Source organism: Equus caballus, chromosome 15 (genome assembly GCF_041296265.1).
Source record: "Equus caballus isolate H_3958 breed thoroughbred chromosome 15, TB-T2T, whole genome shotgun sequence".
Classification (NCBI taxonomy): domain Eukaryota; kingdom Metazoa; phylum Chordata; class Mammalia; order Perissodactyla; family Equidae; genus Equus; species Equus caballus.
In genome coordinates, this window is record NC_091698.1 from 70313719 (window position 1) to 70334101 (window position 20383).

General features: G+C 42.5%; 1 long non-coding RNA gene across 5 annotated transcripts in view; it reads right to left on the reverse strand.

Moving 5' to 3' along the window:
- Nucleotides 1-8466: 8466 nt before the first annotated feature.
- The window catches only part of LOC106781702 (uncharacterized), a 32438-nt gene continuing 20521 nt past the window's right edge, over nucleotides 8467-20383 (reverse strand). For 3 of the 5 annotated variants that reach the window (XR_011426098.1, XR_011426097.1, XR_011426099.1), the window contains 3 exons: nucleotides 11566-11654; nucleotides 9512-9562; nucleotides 8467-9356 (listed from right to left, as the gene is read on the reverse strand). This is a non-coding gene — a long non-coding RNA (uncharacterized lncRNA). Of the gene's footprint in view, nucleotides 9357-9511; nucleotides 9563-11565; nucleotides 11655-12544; nucleotides 12751-20383 lie in introns of all 5 variants that reach the window. The other 2 variants (XR_011426096.1, XR_001378389.3) reach the window with 1 other exon arrangement.

The following is a 20383-nucleotide window of genomic DNA, read 5'->3' on the forward strand; positions in this document are numbered from 1 at the left end:
TGGACTGGTACATAGGCAAAAAAAAAGACTAGACTTGAGCTATTACTCTATGGGACATGTTTTTAAATCACTCACATGGCTTTGAAATATTGGTAATATCTATTAGAAGATTTGATCAGTCTTATGTGAACTTGGAAGGCCCTTTCTCCATGTTGGGTCTCAACAACCTCATCAGAAAATGGGTGTTGATTTGATGACATCTAAGCTTTTCATGATTTGTCCTTCTTTCTTAGGCGCCCAAGTGTTACCCAATCCTGAAGTGCAACCTCCCAGCTCCGCTGCCCACAGACACACAGTTGGAGCTGCACAACCAGGTTCTCCTCCATCTCTGCCTGGAGTGAGGAACGTGGTATGACAGTGGGGTAGGTGGAGGAAGGCGGGAGGCTAATCCTCTGAGTTCAGCACTAAGAGAGACAGGACCAAGGTCCATTCTTAGTTTCCTCATATGAGCCAGGCTACGCTGGAATTCAGGGGCAGAGGAAAATGTCCTTTTCCCCACTTCTCTTCTCACACATCTGTGAGAAGGCAGGAGACACTCTTTACAGATGATGGTCTCCCTTCTGCATGTGCTCCTGTTGGGGCATCTCTCTCTTCTCCCCAGTGATACCTATTCACAATGGCTTATACACGAGGAGAGAGAGGATCTCCAGCAGTGTAAGAAATGGGGGGCCTGACCGTGCCACAGAGACATGCTTGTGGCCAAGTGCCCAGGGGAGCTGAGTCTCAATTTTAGCTTTCTCCTCCATCCTGGCCCCTCCACCCCAGAGTGACCCAGAATTTCCACTTTATAGAGAGTGAATTACTTTAGTCAGTTCTCACAAGACCAAATCTTACCACTTAAACACGACTCCAGAAGGAGAGAGGCATTGCCTGGCTTTTCACAGCTTCCCCCTCAATGGTCTCTGACCCTGAGGTGTTCTGTGTTCACTGAGCTGATTTTTGCTTCAGAGTTCCGGCTTCTCTTTGATACTTCCTCAGCCAGCCCTGGGCCCTCCCTTCTTCCCTCCATGTCTTCAATCTCCAGGTCGCAGAGCCTTTACGAAATCTGCTCCGGTCTAATCTAATCTCCAACAACAGCCTTCTTGGCTGCTTTCTCTCTCTGATGAACCTGATTTATCTTGATGTGTTGACCTTTGGGCTGCTGACGCCACGCTGACCTCTTTGGGGAGCTTAGCTTTTGTGGTGCTCGGGAACCTGTCTCTGAGGGCTGTATCAGCCTGTTCCTCATCACATTTGAGCCTGTTTTTGTAAAAAGGACCTGGGAGGGCAGCCCACACGGCTCTAAAGCTGTGAACATCTCTCCTTTCTCAGGAGGTCTTTCTTCCCCTCCCCCTCCTGCCCGGGGCCAGAGGGGGCTGGGAACCTCAACCACCATCAGAGCAGTTAGAGAACGGTCCTTTAGACACCGGAAACCCTGACAAAAGGGACAAAACGTTATCTATTATATCATGTTTATTATGATCATGTCTTACCATATCTGCACTAGTTTGTTAGGGCTGCCATAACAAAGTACTGCTGATCGGATGGCTTAAACACCCCGAATTTATCTGCTCACAGTTCTGGAGGCAGGAAGTCAAAGATCAAGGTGTCAGCAGGTTTGCTATCTTCTGAGCCCTGTTTCCTTGGCTTGCAGGTGAACGCCTTGTTGCTGCCTCTTTATGTGGTCACCCCTCTGTGCACATACTCCTGGTATCACCAAATCTCCCCTTCTTGTAAGGACACCTGTCAGCCTGGATTTGGGCCCACCCTAACCACCTTAATTACCTCTTTAAAGACCCTATTTCCAAATAGAGCCACATTATGAGGTACGGGGGGCTGGGCCTTCAAAATATGAATTTGAGGGAACACAATTCAGCCCCTAACAATATTTTTCCCCAATCCCATCATCGACTTGCACTAAGGTCACAGCAAAAAGAACTGTCTCAAACTGTAGCATGGGAGATGTCAGCTAGATGTAAGAAAGGATCAGGCATATATTAAACTGAGATCGTGGGGTGGAACCTCAATGGGGGGTGAGGAAGAAGGAGCAGAGATGAAGGCAAGCATGCTAGAAAATATATATTCCCATCCTTTTGGGACATTTTCTAGAATTAGGAGGTTAAACAAAATGATTTTTCAGTCTCACCCTTAATTCATTCAGTCAATCATTCATTTAGCAAACATTCACCGAGCCCTCACCACGTGCTAGACACTAGGAATCCAGAAGTAAACCAGTGAAGGTTCTTACCCCCAGGAGGACTTATGCATGTTGACATCTAAACCCTGGGCGGGAGGGCAGGAGCAGCCAAAAGAAGTGTTAAGGATACTTTGATGCTTGAATGTTAGTGAAGCCACAGACCTCAGGCCAGGGTCAGCCCAGGCGTGTGCATTTCCTTGCTGGCACTCAGCAGTCCCCACACTCAGGACATGACCCTTTATGTGACACAAACTTCCATAAATTGTAACTTCCCCAGGTTTGGGACATCTGAAAGCTCTCGCACCTTGAGCCAGTCCAAGAAAAGCTGGAGACATTTCTAAACCCTACACTTGGGGCAGTGGGATGGGAGTAGGGTGTGGCTGGCACCACAGTGAAGTCACATAGCCACAAGCCATGAGGTTTGGGATCCAGTGGGCCCTGACTCTGACCCCACTGCAGCTGCTGTGAGGCAGGCAGGCATTCCCAAACCAGACACCACTTCCTCTTCCCATCCCCCTGCCTCGAGGCTCAGTCAAATCCTCCTTGGGGAACCCACCAGATGACCCTGGGATCTGCTTGTGAGCGTGTGGCAGCTGGAGGCAGAGAAAGGGCTGCCAGTTCCAGATGCTTCCACCTAGAAGGTGCCAGACGCCTCCATCTGGAAGGTAAGCCTGCCATCTAGTGTCCAAGCCTGGGAGGCGCAGAGGCAAACAAGCTTTCCTTGTGCTGTTGGCCGCGCTCAGCCTGCGGCGCGTTCTTGGACCACCTTCCACGAGGCGAAACCACTCTGCTTTCAGAGGGGATTTGATTTTTTAAGAAACAGCTAAGAGTCATTCTAAGCCAAACGATTATTGATGGGAATACAAAGAGATAACACAGATTTTCCTCTGTGGTTTGAAAGTGTCTAAAGGCAGGTGACTATTTTGAAGAATACGTATATTTTCAATCATTGTCTTGAGGGGATTAAAAGTCTCATCATTTTAAAGCCAACAATGTAAACCACGGAATCCTTCTACAGTACATTTCTATACAGAATTTAAAACACATCTTCCCCCAGAAATTATTGTTGGCGCCGCTTTTTCCACGCAGGCCCGTCTTTCATGAGAAAGGAGAAGGTCCATTCGATTAACTAGGCTGCTGAGTAAGGAGCTGACCCCACAGCCCGATGGAATCCAGTCACCCTCAAGTCCTGGTCCCTCAGAGCTGAGGATTAAACGCAGAAATTGGGCCCTACCTGTGAGACCACTTGTCATGGGGCTTTCTTCAGAAGACTTCAGATTCGGGAAAGGGCTAATGGAGGGACGTGAGGCAGGAGACCAGCTCTGTTCCTGTATCTCAAAGAAGGTGTGGAGCCCAGTTCCAAGCAGGGAGTGGCGAAGAGCCTGAAGTCTGAGGACAAAGAGGGAGGCGCCAGAAAGTCAAAGCATCAGAGACTCAGATATGTGGTCCCTGGGCTCAGTGATCCAATGGCCGCTACTTCCCTGGAGAGGGAAGAGAGACTGAGCGTGACTGGGGTGCAGGAGGCTAAAGAGAGCCCTCTCCAAACCAGCAAGGCCAGGCCCTGGAGGCGAGGCCTCAGGCCTCAGGTCTTGAGTGACCTTGAGCTCCCGGTGTCCTGGGAAAAGGCCTCTCCTGCAACTCCTAGAGCTCCCCTTTCCTGGAGCAAAGGGCAGATCCCCTCTCCTAGGGTACTTGCTGACTTCAGCATTATCTGAACATAAAGGGGCACTTCAGCTGGAACAAGTCTGGAATTTAGGCCTGACCAGCAGGTGGTCAGGAAGGTGAACTAACCTTTTTTAATACGGTACAGGCCTAGGAAAACAGGACCCTTCACTCGGCCCTGAGCACTTGGTGATTCCATTATTCCCTTGATCAGCAGTATCCTGGAGCTGGAAGAGCCCCAGCTAATAAATACAGAAGTAATAAAAGAACGTTAAAAAGTCACTAATACTCCAAATGAAATAATGGTCCTAGGTAACAATCATCAACGGATGCTAAAATCACCAGGTGAAAGGTTAATGGGGAACTTCGTCAGCTGACACTACCTAAACTCACTGATTGATCTTGGCATCATTAAAAGTGAACCACCAGATATTATATGCCTCATAGTAATAGTACCACCCTACGAGGTACTGGTGCCTAAAAATATTGATCTTGAACCTAATCAAGGCCCTAAATATAACTACCAGTTTACAGGAAATACAGAGGATAGAGGAACACATTGCCTGACTCCACGAGAAAGCAATCAGACAAATAGAGAACACAAGACATTACACAGAACAAATGACCTGATCCCTCCTCATATCAGTGGTGAAGGTGGACTGTTTCCAAACAAAAAAGACCAAGAGACACGACCAGACCATATGTGTGCTTTAAAAAAACCAACCATAAAAAAGATGTCTGAGATAATTAAGAAATTTGAATATGGATTGAGTTTAGATGATACTGAGGAATTGTTAATTTTGTGAGGTAAATAATGACTGTGGAATGTAAAAAAGTATTATCAGTTAGAGATACAACCTGAAATGTCTCAGGTGAAATGACAAGCTATCTAACATTTGCTTTAAAATACACTAGCAGGAAAAAAGGGAGGGATATATGAAACAAGACTGGCAAAATGTTGATAATTATTGAAGCTAGGTGATGAATACATGGAGGATTTTTTAATTCTAATTTTGAGTATGTTTAGATATTTTCATAATTAAAAAAATACACACACACACACACACACACACTCTGTGGTGCCCTTGACTCCTGGGCAGATCTCAGTTCATATTACATAATGTAAAATTCAGCTTCAGTCTGGGGTCTGGGGAGAACAGTTGACTTACACAGAAGAGGCAAGTAATGCCCCTGTGGAAGTTTGGGAGACTCTTCCTTCAAATATTTTGGCCTTGAAAAGACAATTGAAAACAATGAGATGTGACTACACACCTATTAGAAAGGCCAAAATCCAGAACACTGACAAGACCAAATGCTGACAAGGATGGGGACAACAGGAACCCTCATTCACTGCTGGTGGGAATGCAAAATGGTACAGCTACTCTGTACAATACTGTAACAACGGATACCTGTCATTATATGTCTGCCCCAAACCACCGAATGTACAACACCAAGAATGAACCCTAATGGAAACTATGGCCTCTGGATAAAGTCTATTTAAAAAAAAACGGCCATTGAAATGAGCTTCTAAAAGATATTCTACAGTCTCCAAAATGGACGGAATACTACTATGTGAGAAAAATCTCAAAGGCTGCTTCTTGGCTGAGCGGGGGACTGGCTACTAACTAAGACAAAATAACGAGCATCTCCCACAGACACATATGCAAGGACACTTTCACGGCACACATCAACAAGCCAGAACATGAGGAACAAACGAACATGTGCGCTGACACATCCACATAGGCACACACAGATTACCCACATGTAAACTGACCCTAGCACAGATGCTAGCACAACTATGGGGACATGCACCAATGTCCAAAACACGCACAGGGCGTGAGAACACACCCGCTTCCCAGACAGTGCTGAAATATAAATCCCAAAACAAACACATGAATTTAGTAGCACTGAACATTAATGCACGGCTATAAGGAGGAAAAAGGCTTTGGAAATGAAAACAAAACTCTCAAACATCCACCCTAGGACTCCTGGAATATCTCTATTAACTTGAGGGTAAGTTAAAGCTATGTCTCAAAAAAAGTGTCAAAAGAAAAAAGATAGCATTGACTTTCTTGTGCTTAATTCTTCTCACACCACTCATTCCCTCTAGGAGACTTTATCTTAACTAAAGCCTCAGTCAGTGACTACATACCTCTCTCCTAAGCCGCAGACCTGTATGTTCACCCGCTTACTGAACATTTCCTCTCAGATGTTGTGTTGTAGTTATGGCCCAGGCTAAGCTTCTCTCTCTCTCATATCACAATTCAGAGGTAGGTGGCCAGGGCAAGTTAGATGGCACTGCCGGCCTCAACATGTGCTTTTCATCTCTGGGCCCAAGGTGGCTACTTCTGTCCTAACTATCTTTCAGCCACTGGAAAGGAGAAAAAAGTCAGGAGAGTTCATGCCCCATCCTTTTAAAAGCAAAATACACATCACTTCTTCTCACATCCCATTGGTTAGAGTTTGATCACATGGCACTTTCTGCAAGGGAAGCTGGGAAGCAAAGTCTTTAGCTGAGTGGCCATGTGTCAGCTAAAACTATCCTTACAAAAGGGCAGAAAAGGACTGGGGGATAATCGGACATCAGCTATATCCCTCAGATCCCTCAAACTCAATATAAATAAAAGTAAACTCATCATCTTCTTGGCCTCCTGTCCCACAACTGTGCCTCCTCCAACCCCCAGCTTGACAAATGACCCACCGTTTACCCAGACACCCAAGTAGGTTTGCCAGATTAAATACAGGATTCCCAGTTAAATTTGAATTTCGGATAAACAGGGAATCCTTTTTTAGTATCAATATGTTCCAAATACCGCATGTATTTTTATTTGCTAAACCTAGCAACCCTATACCCAAGGCAGAAGCCTTGGAGGCATCCTGAATTCCTCTTTCTTTTCCCATTTTCAATTGCCTTCCAAGTCCTGCTCATTCTTTTCAATAATATTTCTCATTCTGTCTCCTCCTCTCCATCTTCACGGCGACTTCCCTGGTTCAGGCCATCACTCTGTCTCAAAGACTCCTATAACTGCCTCCGGCTTGGCCTTCCTGTTTCCAGTCTTGCCTTTTCTAATTTATGCTACGCACAGCAGGTAAACTGGTCTTTCTAAAAGGCAAACCTGATCACATCACTCCCCTACTTAAAATCCTTCCACTGCTCCCTGTGGCTTTCAGGATAAACTTCAGACTGATTTTCCAGGCTGACAAAACCCTTGATCATTTGGTTTCTCTCTCTCTCCCTCTCTAGTGCCATCCCTCCCAGGCTCTAACCCATCACCTATGCCCCAGCCACATTAAGCCTCTGGGAGCCTTATAAGAGTACCACACAATCCCTTTTCATGGTATATCTCCTCTGTATAGGAAGAGCTTTTCTTTCCTACCACCATCCACACACCCACCCTACTCTTCTCCTTTGCCTGACTAAATCCTACTCATTCTGAAAAACCCAGCTTAAACGTCACTTTCTCCAAGAAGCCTTCCTAACTTATTGTTTTAAGCATATATTTTGCTCTCACAGCCCTTGACACACTGTATTGTAATAGTTGACTTATCTTTATGTTTCCCCAACTACATTTTAAATTCCTTCAGGGCAAGGACTATGTCTTATTTATCTTTCTACACTCAGCAACACATACAGTCATGAGCACTAGGCAACAATTAATAAATGTTTACTGGATGAATGATGGTTCTTTGGCTTAAAATGTCCCCACCCCCCTCCCTGGCTGGTCCAACATGCCTCAGTTGGACATCCCCCTCTATTTCTAGATGTGGACCTTTCTGCACCCGTCTTAAGCCTGTTGTATCTTTATCCTCACTGAAACTCGGGGCTTTGATTTCCACGGCTCAACCATGATGAAAAAGCTTCTTGTCCACTCCATTACGCTCCTACCTAAAGAATGTTAGAATAAAGAAATGACACCTTACCGAATGAGGCCCTAGCCAGTTCCCCTCCCAAGCTGAGTTTCAGATCATGATTCCAGCTGACATCAGGCAGCTGTTAGATGAGAGTTTTTCGCCTGCCCTCCCAACCCCCACGATTTGCCCCCAGCCCTCCTTCACCCCCTGGGGAACAACTTCTCTTTTTTTTTGTTTTGGGCCTCGGCAGTGTTTAGCAGGAGCAGGCAGCCATGCCTTGTTTGAGCTGTGATCTAACACCAGCTGACAGGTGGGTTTCGGGGGTGTCTCTGGGGCCGTGGCCTGTTTAGTGGATTTACCACTCTAAACTCAATTACAGGAGACTTTCACGCTCCACAGGCAATTCTAGGCCCTTTTCGATAAAAACTCTGGTGAGTAAATAAGTCATGATGCTGATAGGGGCCTGCCATTTAATATTCATTGAAGTACACATGTTTGGAAATTGGAAGCAGAGTTTAATCCATTTTCATATTTATATCAACATGCAGCTTTAAAAAAGATCCCTCCTTTTCTCTAGAAATCTTGGCAATTTTTTGTTTGGAAAGATAAAGGTAATCTGGACATAAATTTTATTTTTTTAAAAAATAGAAATAGCTGAAGTTATAATTACTAAAGTGTGAGCTTCAGATCTGTTAATTTTCAACTCAGAACTAATTCGTGCATTACATTTCAACTCCTGGGAGAAGCACGTAACAGACAAATCAAAGCCAGCGCTGTTTCTGGCAGCTAGATTTTTGGATTTAATTTTGCTGTGGGAGCTCAGTGAAAAGGAGAGGTCAGCAACACGGTAAATCTTAGCCCTGAGATCTTACAACTTGGGGGACTATTTCATAGCCATCCCAAGTAATGCAAAAGCACTCCTTTTTAAATAAAGCTAAGACACACAAAATAACAAGTGTTCACGCTCACCAATAAAAGTGACAGGGCTGCTCATTGAGGGAGACCTGAAGCCTGGGTGGAAAGAGTTAACACAGCAAAGGGTGTGTGGCATTGTTGTGTTGGCCCCTCCACTCCAATTTTTTTTTTTTTAATGTGGATGAATGTTTAAGTATGGTGCCGTGGTTGAAGGCATCTCTTTTAATAATGCAACACTCGGCTTCCTGAGGGGACAGCAGTTGATTTGGAAACTGAATATGGTGCACTCTAAATTCTCCTCCCCGAGGAAGACTGACTAACTGATAAGTGCCATGAGCTAGCATGGGGACTCATTCTGTCAAATCAACTTGCCGGAAAGGCCCCATGCGGAATCTTCTCCAGTCTCCGGGAGCTAATGTGAGCAGACACTTGTGACATTAGACAGTGCAGCAGGCCTGGCATGAAGGAAAAGTTCACCCTCCGCCGACAAGGTGGTCTTTAGATGACAAGGATAAAGAAATCAGTGCAAATTTGTTAATGTAACAACTTGGAAAAGTGTGCTTTAAAAAAAAAAAGCCACTCTATGGGGAGAAAGGATCAAAAGAAAAAGAAGGCAAGAGCAGTCCTTGAAGCTCCCTCTGGACTTTCCGCACCTTTTGGGCCATTGACTTTTCTCCTGGGCCTTCTTCTAGGCTGGTCTTCCATTAAGTGAGGAGTCCCGAACTTTGCCATTCCACAGGCCCCTGCTCCACTTGAAACCAAATAAAGTGAAAGAAGAGTAAAAAAAGGAAAACCACGGAATAGAAAAGAAAGAAAATGCTGGAGCCTTTTCCTTACTGGAGTAAAGAACATCTTTCCTATTTGAGATGGGTGATCACCTGACAGTTTCTAAGTGAGAATTCTTACCTGTCTGATCTCGATACATTAGTTCTGGAGGAAAACTGAAGCGATTATTACCTGAGAAGAGATATGGTGAAAAGAGGATGTTACCCCTGTGTCTGACACAAAATATGAGTAGATGTCTATACCTGGATCAAGTATTTTAAGAATTAAACAGCCCTATGGGGAGAAAATGTAGTTATTAATATCAGATAGACCAATTTGATTACATTGAGTATCTGATTCAGAGAGGTGGTTTCGCCAGGTTTTCCCCCCTTGGTAGGAGGGTCAATTTAATCAAAATGGGAATTTGGTATAGCACACTTAGTCCATATTCAAATTAGAAAAAGGTATGACATATCGTTGAGTATGACGTGCTGAATCAGCTCTTCCATGGCAGCTGTGAGAGCACAGGCTCTGCATAGAGACACCTTGAGTTACTAGTTGGTAATCGTGGGGAAAGCTGTTTAATAAAAACATTTCCCTCCAAAGGTTATTCTCAAAATATCTGCCTCTGTGTCTGGGCTCTACTAAGTGCTGCATAAATTTGGCCAGGATTATTATTTAAATAAACCTAAATGGCTTTCAACTGGTTCTTAGTGATTCTAACTAAAAGGAAGGGTTCTGTGGTCAGATAAGTTCAGAAATCAGGTTTAACACAATTAAACATTTTTTAAACCATAGTATTTCTCAGAGCCTTCGTTATGCAAAATATATTATGAAGATCCAAGGAAGAATTTACCTTCAAATATTTGACCATATAAACCTTTTTCAGAGTCAATGCTGTTCCTCAAATGAAGGAACAACAGTATTCCCAACCTCTGCTTCAGAAGTTAAAGACATTTTTGAGTCATGGTGCCCAAACCACTAGGACAGTAGTTTGAAGCATGGTTAATTGGTTACCATATAGGCCTCATAGGTCCCAAAATACTCCCTTCTTAAAACAGTGTTCTGTAAAGTGGGATTGGCAGGAGGCAGAATTGTATATGGTTAAAACCCAGACACTGGAGTTGGACAGACTCAAGTTTAAATCTGTCAAGAAAGTTATTTAATAGCTCTAAGTCTCAGTCTCAGCCGTAAAATGGGGGTAATAGTGATATTTACCTCCTAGGCTTGCTGTATGAATTAAATAAGGTAATTCCTGGCTCTGTTAGCTATTACTGATGTGTATGTCCCAACAGAGGGGCTCATATTTGTAAAAAAATAATGAATTAGTCATTCTGTTCTCAACTCTACTCATTCAGAGCTCTTGGTGCCTCTCAGATTGCAGCAGAGAAAGCCCTGGAATGGGAATCAGTGTCTGTGCATTTCAGAGCATACTTCACGCTTATCTGAGTAGTTGATGGACATATATGACATATCTACCGAGATTACCACACCTTCCTGTGCTCAGTTTCCCTTCCATGAAAAACAATAGCACACTTTTCCTAATTGTCTCAGGTTAGTGTTAGAATCAGAAATGCTCACGTACACATGATTGTCTTAAACTATAAAGGCCTATAGCTTCTTCAAAAATAATTTATTGACTGCTAACTATCGTCCAGGAAATCTACTAGGTCTTACATGCATTACCTCATTTTAATCCTCATTATGAGGTGAGTATTATTATACCTGTTTTAGAGATGAGGAAACCGAGGTTCAGGGAGGCTAGGTACTGCTAATTTCCCCCATGGTCTCACAGTTAATAATACCATAGCTAATGGTAGAGCCAAGAATCAACTCCAGGTCTGTCTGACTCTAAAGGTCTTAGAAGCACTGTGCTTTAAAAAATGATACCATTAAAAATATTTTAAGTTCAAGGTTAGCATTGGCCACATACAATTAATCTCTCTACCAGGATCTACAGACATTTGATATTGCAAAAATCCTTAACTTGGACAGCAGCCACCACTTAAATGCATGAAGATGAAGCATTGTGTAGAAAACAGAAGGATCAACACAGGATCCAGTCTCTTAACTGGATAATTATGTATGGACACTGGCTAATTGATTAACTTTCCCTGTGACCTATGTATATTTGCGATGATTATTACTATTACTAGCATACATTTGAGGGCACCAATTGGAGAAAATCCAGTCACCTGTCCTAATGACCTCTGCCTCCTGATAGTTCCTGGATGGCAAATTGACGTGCAAGCAGGCAGCTTCATGGACTGAAGTAGAGCAAGGTCTGTCAGAGAGGGAAAATCCATATTAATGATATGCTATAAAACACTTTTTGTTAGTTACATATATTCCTTTACTTTCATTTCCCAAGAATAGCTCAGCTGTCAAAGCATTTCTAAGATTTCCGTAGATTCGGCAAATACTGTGCGATCGAATTATTGCTCTGAGAGAAGCTACAATTAAAACACATTAATCATTGTAACAAAGGATCCTTATTGAGGCTGACAAAAATGGTGAAATCTGATGAATAATTAGTCTGGTTAATCTTTTAAAAGTGAATTAAACTGCTAACAAGTTAAATCACTGTGATTTTCAAAATAAGCCTCCAGGGTGAGCAGAGAATGGGAATGTTATCATCATTTTAAAAAGATATTTTCTTCCACTTTCTCATCTCTGGGCTTGCACTGCAGGCTCTGAGTTAGAACAGTGGGGCAGTGAGGACCAGCTGGGGAGAACAAGACTGGGCAAGGTGTGAGGGCATGTTCTTTGCTTTTCCCCCCAATGATTTCTCAATATTTCTGAGAGAGTCATACAGTGGATGGAAGAGGAACCATCAATGACCTTTATTTTCTGTTGTTTGCTTGTGTGTGTGTGTTTCTTTTTTTTTTTTTTTGAGGAAGATTAGCCCTGAGCTAACATCTACCACCAATCCTCTCCTTTTTGCTGAGGAAGACTGGCCCTGAGCTAACATCTGTGCCCATCTTCCTCTACTTTATATGTGGGATGCCTGCCACAGCATGGCTTGACAAGTGGTGCATAGGTCCCACCCTGGATCTGAACTGGGGAACCCTGGGCCACCAAAGCAGAATGTGCAAACTTAACTGCTGCGCCACCAGGCCAGCCTCCATGCATGACCTTTAAATCTGATCCAGAACTAACACGCAGCCCGCTTACCAGCCATTCTCAATGACCTCAAGTGAATCCATCATGTAGTTCTGATTTCTTTCCCACTGTAAGCCAACCATCCATGACAATGGGGTCTCTCTTATATAATTTCCACTTTTGACCTTCTCTCCAGTCAGATGGTTTATTCTTCCAGACAACATCTCTCTTCTTTGCATTTCTATTACCATGAAAGATTTGCCATACTCTGAAATAAACTGAGATGGGCAAATATGAACTAATAAATTATGAGAAATAGACAGAAAGGGAAAATGATCATTTGGACTACAGTCTTCACTTTGGCTGAGCCTCTACAACTTTTGGGAGTTTAAGTGGATACTGTGATGCATGGTCCAGACCCCTTCAGGAAGGAAGGATTATTCCCCCAGCTGCTGGAAGTGCTGCTGGAATTTGACCCTCACCTGTCAGCCTTGAGTGAAGAAAACTGCCCCCTCAAGGTCACACTTCCATCCAGGGGTAACTGGCATCCAATTACTGATCAATGTGAGGATATGAAGACCAGCTCAACTTGGGACAGCTCTGAGGGGTCATCCTGGTGCCAGCATTCCCTGTGGGGTTGGCTAAGGCCTTTGTTGGGATAGCATCACAGCCAAATTTCTCCCTTACCCAAAGCTAATTTCTTCTCCACCCTTCTACAGGTATAAACCACAGGAGCACTCCTCAATAAATAAACTGAGTCCTAAACTCCATCTCGGAATCTGCTTCCTGGCAGCCCCAAACTATAACAGAAGTGATCTCACTTGTGAGGTGGAGGTCTCTGACTATTGATCCCACAAAAGCACCTGGGAAAAATGAATCAGCAAAGCTCCCAACTCAGCTGGTGGAGAAACTGCTGCTGCCTCCTAGCCCCATATCACTCCCACAGCAGGTGTATTCCTGCCAACAGAGGATGCCACAGGAGACATCAAGAATCACTTAAAAAAGAGAGAGAGACCATTGCTATCACAGATGAAAGGCTTATAGCTTTAAAAAGTAGGTGGATCTTAAGCAAATTATTTTAGGCTAGTTACTTAGCCTTTGTGAGGTTGCTTCCTCATCTGCAAAATGGGAAGGAACAACCAGCCTCAGAAACTTGTTGTTTAAGTGAGATGATATACGTCGGCTGCCTGACCCCAAGTTCCTCCAAGGTTTATTTCTCTTCTACAACCTCCATACTCCTTATCCTGTTTTCCAGATTCCAGGAAAATCACTGCTTTTCTTTTTTTCTGATTGATTTCATCCACCCCAGGGGTGTTTTGGGGATTCCGTTTCAGATTGAGGGTGTCTTCTAGGGTGTTCAGCCACCCATCTTCAGTCCATTTAGTCTCTCTCTAGATAGCTGGTCTCATCAATCAGATGTCCATACATGTTAGTTCCAGCGGGGGCCAGGGGAGCCTCACTGTAATCCCCTGGGAACTGACAACCTTTCCATTCAGAAAATATAGTGGACAACTCAACAATGCTGAAGTGTGATTATTTTCAGTTTAACTCTGGGCTCTTCTTGTTTCCACGTGGGGCAGCCATTTCTCCCTACTAAACTGTAAATTCTGTAGGGTCAGGTAGCATACCATCTCTTGTACCCCACAGGATCTAGCCTGCAGGGAAGTTTTTTTTTTTTTTTTTTTTGCCTAATTACTTGGGGTCTTGACAAAGAAACTGCTAACAGAATAGGCAATACTCGGAAAAACTAATATGTGCTGAGATCTCCCAATCACGCTGTGGCAATTGCCAAGCCACTTTAAATACTCTTTAATCTCCTAGGGATTAAATGTTTAATCTCCCCTTGCCTCAGGTGAGAGAAAGCCGAATTTACAATGTTCTTGCCATGAATCGGGTGCCTGTCCTTATCTTAGGCTGGAACCTAGAAAATCTTAACAAAACTGTAAAGTATCAAGGGAAAGTTTGAGGATCAGGCTAACATTGGGCCTCAGAGAAAAGTGAAGTGGAATTGAGGTCATTTGGCCTAGGATAAGGAAACTTCTGTTCAATCCCTTTCAATGCAAAAAATCTTCTGTGAGGAAACTGCTCAACTCTTCTTTGACTTCCAATAGGAACAAATAAGACTGAAGCAGGAAGGACTTTGGCTAGGATTTCTAAAGACCACTGAAATCCTTAGAGAGATTAAATCAGACGACCGTGTGTGTGTGTGTGTGTGTGTTCTATTTTTTATTTTCAAGATTGCTTTTAAATATTATTTTGTTTTCTAGCCATGTGACATACTTACACAATTTCAAAGTCAAGTCCACAAAACAACGTATATTCAAAGATTTCTAACAATCCCTGATCCCCCTGTTCTATTCTTTCCCTCTCCCATAAGAGGCATTTTTATGTTTTTACCTTGTTTTGGACTATATTCCTTTTTAAAAATCTTTCTTCCATCATTCATTTTTGTGCTTATTCTTTTCTTTTTTGCAAGTTTAGATTTTTATTCTTTTTACTTATTCCTTACAGTGGTTCTCAGTCAAGGGGAGAGGCTTTTGAAAATATGGGGAGTGGGAGGGCATTTTTGGTTGTCACAATGAATAGTAAGCCATAATGGCCTTTGGTGGGCAGGGGTCAGGGACGTTAACCTCCTGCATTGAGCAGAACAGTCTGACAAAGAACCGCCCTGCTCAAAATTCTAATAGCGCCCCATTAAAAGAATTGTTACCATGCCTGACTTCCATACATTTTCATAGCCTATACTACAGGTACATAGCCTGTGCTGCTACTTTTATAGAAAACAAGAGGCTATACTCCATGATTTGATAAACTGGAAATGCTTCTCCCACTTCTCTCATCTTCATTGATTTCATTTTCAAGGTCATGTCCTGTGACCTTGTTGCCTTTGATTCTCTGTAAACGTATGTGATGCGAAAGCCAGGTGTAGGTCAAAAGTTGTTGTAGAAGCCAAACCCAAAGGGCACTTTTGGGATGTCTCATCTTGGCTTCTTTGGGGCATGTGATACTTAGGAGAATCTCTTCCCTTGTGTTCTGTAGCCATCCACTCCTGGTTCTCCTGCTCGATCTCTTCCTCGTTTTGAGTGTTTTAGATCACTGGTTTATTACAGAAGGATATAACTCAGGAATAGCCAAATAGAAGAGGTGCATAGGGCAAGGGATGCGGAAAGGACACAGAGCTTCCATGCCTTTTCTAAGGGCACCACTCTCCCAAATCTCCACGTATTCACCAACCCAGAAGCTCCATCCTTACTCTCTTTGGTGTTTTCCTAATTTGGTCTTCATTTCTGAAATAAGTCTTTCCCTTTATTTCTAATCTTTTCTGGGTCTATCAGCCCATCTCCAATTTTTTCTAATTCTAAGTTGTCATTCTTTTATATCTTCTCTTGTTTTCTTAATTTCCCTAGCTTGTTTGAAATATTACGATATACTTTTCATCTGTTTTGTGAACATACTTTTGTAAGTGGTTTTAATTTGGAGATGAAAATACTTCCTTGACGCCCCTGCTTCAGTGACCTTCATCCTCGCTCCTCTCTATACACCTCCACCTACGACTCTCCTTAGGAACTGATTCTCTGCATCCCATCCCTCCCTATTCCTCCAGGATCTTGCTCCACCAATTGCTCTCTCTTCTCTTCTCTCCCTCTCGACTGGAACTTTGCCTTCAGCATATAAACATGTTTGTATTTATCCTCTCTTTAAAAATTAAGACAAACTTCCTCCTTCCCATCTTATATCCCATTAGCCACCTTCTTCTCTAATTTTTTTCTTAGCCAAGCTTTTGCAAGGCCTGTCTCCACTGCTTCATTTCCCAGTCCCTCGTCAGCCCATGCCATCTAGCCCGTGTCTACTTACCTCTGCTGAAACTCTCACCAAAGTCCCCACTGACTTCTTTATTGCTAAATCCAATGACTATTTTTTCAGTTTTTATCTTTATGTGACCTCTTTCTTTCTTTTTTTTTTTTTTGAGTCATTCAAGACTGGTTTATTGGTCTTCATAATTAAAGAACTTTGTAAAAGATGATTTTTTTTGTGTGACAAAATTGAAAGATTTACAAGACAATGATATTAGTATTTGCATACATATGGAAAAATGGTATAAGAGGAAACAGAGATAAAAAACTTAACATACAATATATAATTTTATTCTTTTTAGGTAAATATGGAGATGCAGAGTTTCTGATATGCACCATCTTGGCATCGTGTCTAACATGTTATGTGACCTCTTTCTAATCTCAGACACCACTGGCCACTCTCTGTTTTTTGAAATGCTCTCCTTTGCTAGGTCTCTTTCTTTCATTTCTCCTTCTCAGCCAACCACGTGAATTTACAGTTCTGGGGATGCCATCCTTGGCCCCTGTCTCTTCCCATTTTGCCCACTCTCCCTGGGTGGATCTCATTCACCGCCTCAATTTCCACTACCACTCAAGTGGTAATAATTTCCTGTTTACCTATTTACTTATACACCATCTTATTTGACAATGAAGTTAAGACATCTCGTTCAAATATATATTGAAAAAATTGAGGCTTGCCCCATGGCCAAGTGGTTAAGTTTGCACGCTCTGCTTTGGTGGCCTGGAGTTCACTGGTTCGGATCCAGGGTGTGGACCCACACACTGCTCATCAAGCCATGCTGTGGTGGCATCCCACACAGAAGAACTAGAAGGACTTGCAACTAGGATATACAACTATGTACTGGGGCCTTGGGGAGAGGTGAAAAAAAAAAAAAAGAGGAAGATTGGCAAAAGATGTTAGCTCAGGGCCATTCTTCCTCTCAAAAAAAAACCGAAAAAAAACCCCCAATCTTAAAAATAATTAACTGTTGGGACCAGCCCCGTGGCCAAGTGGTTAAGTTTGCACGCTCTGCTTTGGCAGTCCAGGGTTTCGCTGGTTTGGATCCTGGGTGCGGACATGGCACTGCTCATCAAGCCATGCTGAGGCAGCGTCCCACATGCCACAACTAGAAGGACCCACAACTAAAAATATACAACATGTACCGGGGGTCTCTGGGGAGAAAAAGGAAAAATAAAAAAAGGGCTGGCTTGGTGGTGCAGTGGTTAAGTGCACACATTCTGCTTCGGTGGCCTGGGGTTCGCCGGTTCGGATCCCGGATGCGGACATGGCATTGCCTGGCAAGCCATGCTATAGTAGGCGTCCCACATATAAAGTAGAGGAAGATGGGCACAGATGTTAGCTCAGGGCCAGTCTTCCTCAGCAAAAAGAGGAGGATTGGCAGCAGATGTTAGCTCATGGCTAATCTTCCTCTAAAAATCAAAATAAAACAAAGAAATCTTTTTAAAAAATTGAGAAAATCTAGTCAAAGTGTGGAGGATGGGCTGCAAATATGTTAGAACACAAAATGTGGCTCTAGGATTTCTTACAGTCAGTGCAAAAAGGAAAACAGAATAATGCATAAGTTTCACTGTGTTCCTACAATAAAAATAAACAATTTGCTCCGTAGCAGCACAGAATTCATGGTTCTGAGACACAGCATTTTGTCCCATGGGCCCTCCTAAAGGAGACACTGTACTGTATTATGGAGCATTTTCAAAATATGCCAGTATATTAAATACAACAATGTTTTTCTACAAGCTGTCCTTTAAAATAGTGCATCTGAACAGTGACAAATTACATTTTTTTTTAAAGTAAACATATGGAGGGCCAAAACAAAGTAGTCCAGGTACTCTGGTTTGTGACAACCAAGCCCATAATTTTCAACTTTAACAGCAGACTTCTTTGTTAAAAATGAAATCTCCTATAGAGTCCCAACACTTCAAACCGATCCAGTTGGAACAGCTGTGGTTGAAAGGGAAAGCAGAGCCCTGTTCCTTCTACCTTCTATCCATCCCCACCCACCAGGCAGCCTCTGAGGCTCAGGAGAGCAACATTTGGAAATCACCACTCTAACTTAGATTCAAGGGTAAATCAGAGAATCAAGTCTTGGATGAAGCGCTTTAGACACTTCTCCATGATTACTTCCCTAAGCTGAACTTTGGATCAGTATTGACTAAGGACATGGGGAAATAGTTATTCACCAATACACTAAACAAATTAGTACAACTATTTTGGAAGATAATTTGGCAACACCTATAAAAAGTAGTAGTAAGTAATAAGTAGTAGTGAGTTTAAGAGTAGGATAACTAGTCAAGTAGTAGTGAGTTCAACATGTACAAGGATTCTAAGTTGTCACTTAAGTGCAGATCCATATGATGAATGATTGGCCAAGTTGATGATAGGATCAAGATCCTCTTTGGCAGTGGTTCTCAATCTTAAGTCAGCATCAGAGTCACCTGGTGGCTTCTTAAAACATAGATTGATATATTCCACCTGCAGAGTTTCTGATTTAGTGGGTCTGAGAAGAAGCCTGAGAATTTGTACAACTCAGAAATTCCTGAGTGAAGCTGATGCTGCGAATCTAAGAACACTTTGAGAACTCCTGTTCTTAGAGAAACTTAGGGAAACCTGAGGCAACTATCCCCCCTATCCAGACAGAGCATCCAAACTGCGGGTGGATAATATTCCTCAAAATATAATTTTGAATACAATCTAACTCAGATGTATAGAGCAATCAAGGCATTAAAGTGCCGTGATTTCAAAGGGCAACAGTAAGCGTTAAAGCGAGTGAAATCTTGAAACATTGTTGTCATCTTGGTCTTAAAAAACATATTAGTAAAGAAGCGTAAATGTCTAATTGAGCGAGACAGCTTCCTGGTAGGCAAAAAAAACAAAAACAAAAAACCTAAGATCTCATTGTTTTATTTTACTTTTCTTTAATTCTGAGTGAGATTTCCCATTCATATTTCTTTTTCTGTGAACTATCTTTTGAGGTATATTCTTTCTCCATTTTAACAGGATTGTTTATCTTTTTCTTATCAATTTAACACAACCTTGTGCCAGCCATTGGGTTGCAAATATTTTCCAAGTTTGCCTTAACTTTGTAGTCATTTTTTTATACACGTTTTGAAATTTGTTACATCCAAGCATAGATATCAATCTTTTCCTTAATATCTTTTGGTTTTATGTTTGGAAACTTAGAAAGTTCACAATCTCTATTGAAGGTTATAGTTTTAAAGTTCACCTGTTTTCCTCTATCGCTTTTCACGAATTTGTATCTTTATGTTTAATCTTTGATTCATCCAAAATTTATCTTGATATACACAGTGATCCAGCTTTATTCTTTTCCCCAAACACTACCCAGGTACCCTTGAGTCACTTAATAAATTATCTAATATAAAGCTGTCCTTTCAAAGAAAGAGATCAGTATTTCTCCAACTTGCCTGATGACAAGACTCTCCTAACACGGATATTAAAATGTAAGTTCCCAGGCCCCTCCCCAGGAGACTCTCATTAAATGGGTCCAGGAATGGGCCCAGGAATTTATATATTTTTAACAAGTACCTCCAGGTGATTCTTATCATCTGGGAAGTTTGGCAAACACAGGAGTAGACTCTGCTCTGGATCTAAATAGATAGGACCACGCCACCAGAGACGGGATCTTGACATTGCTGGAGAGGTCTGAGAATGTGCATTTCTCACAAATTCCTGGAGCCAAGGAACTAAATTTAAACCTATATTTCTAACCTTATCTCCTACCAATTCTCCCTATCCCCTTGATCTGCTTGATTTTTATCCCTAGACTCTATCGCCAACTAATATGCTATTTCTGTGTTTGTCAATAAAGATGAGAATTTGGTCTTGTTTACCGCTGTATCATCTTTAGAACTATGGGTGGCATAAAGAGGCAAAAAAAAACAGTTGTCTAATGAATTAATTAATGTTGCTCCAGTTCAGAGATCTCTTCTGAGATCCTGACTATGTTAACCACTGTCCAGCAGATACTTCCACTTGAACACCTCATGGGAACTTTAAACTTCAAACCCAAGATTCAACTCATCATTTCTCTCACCCCAG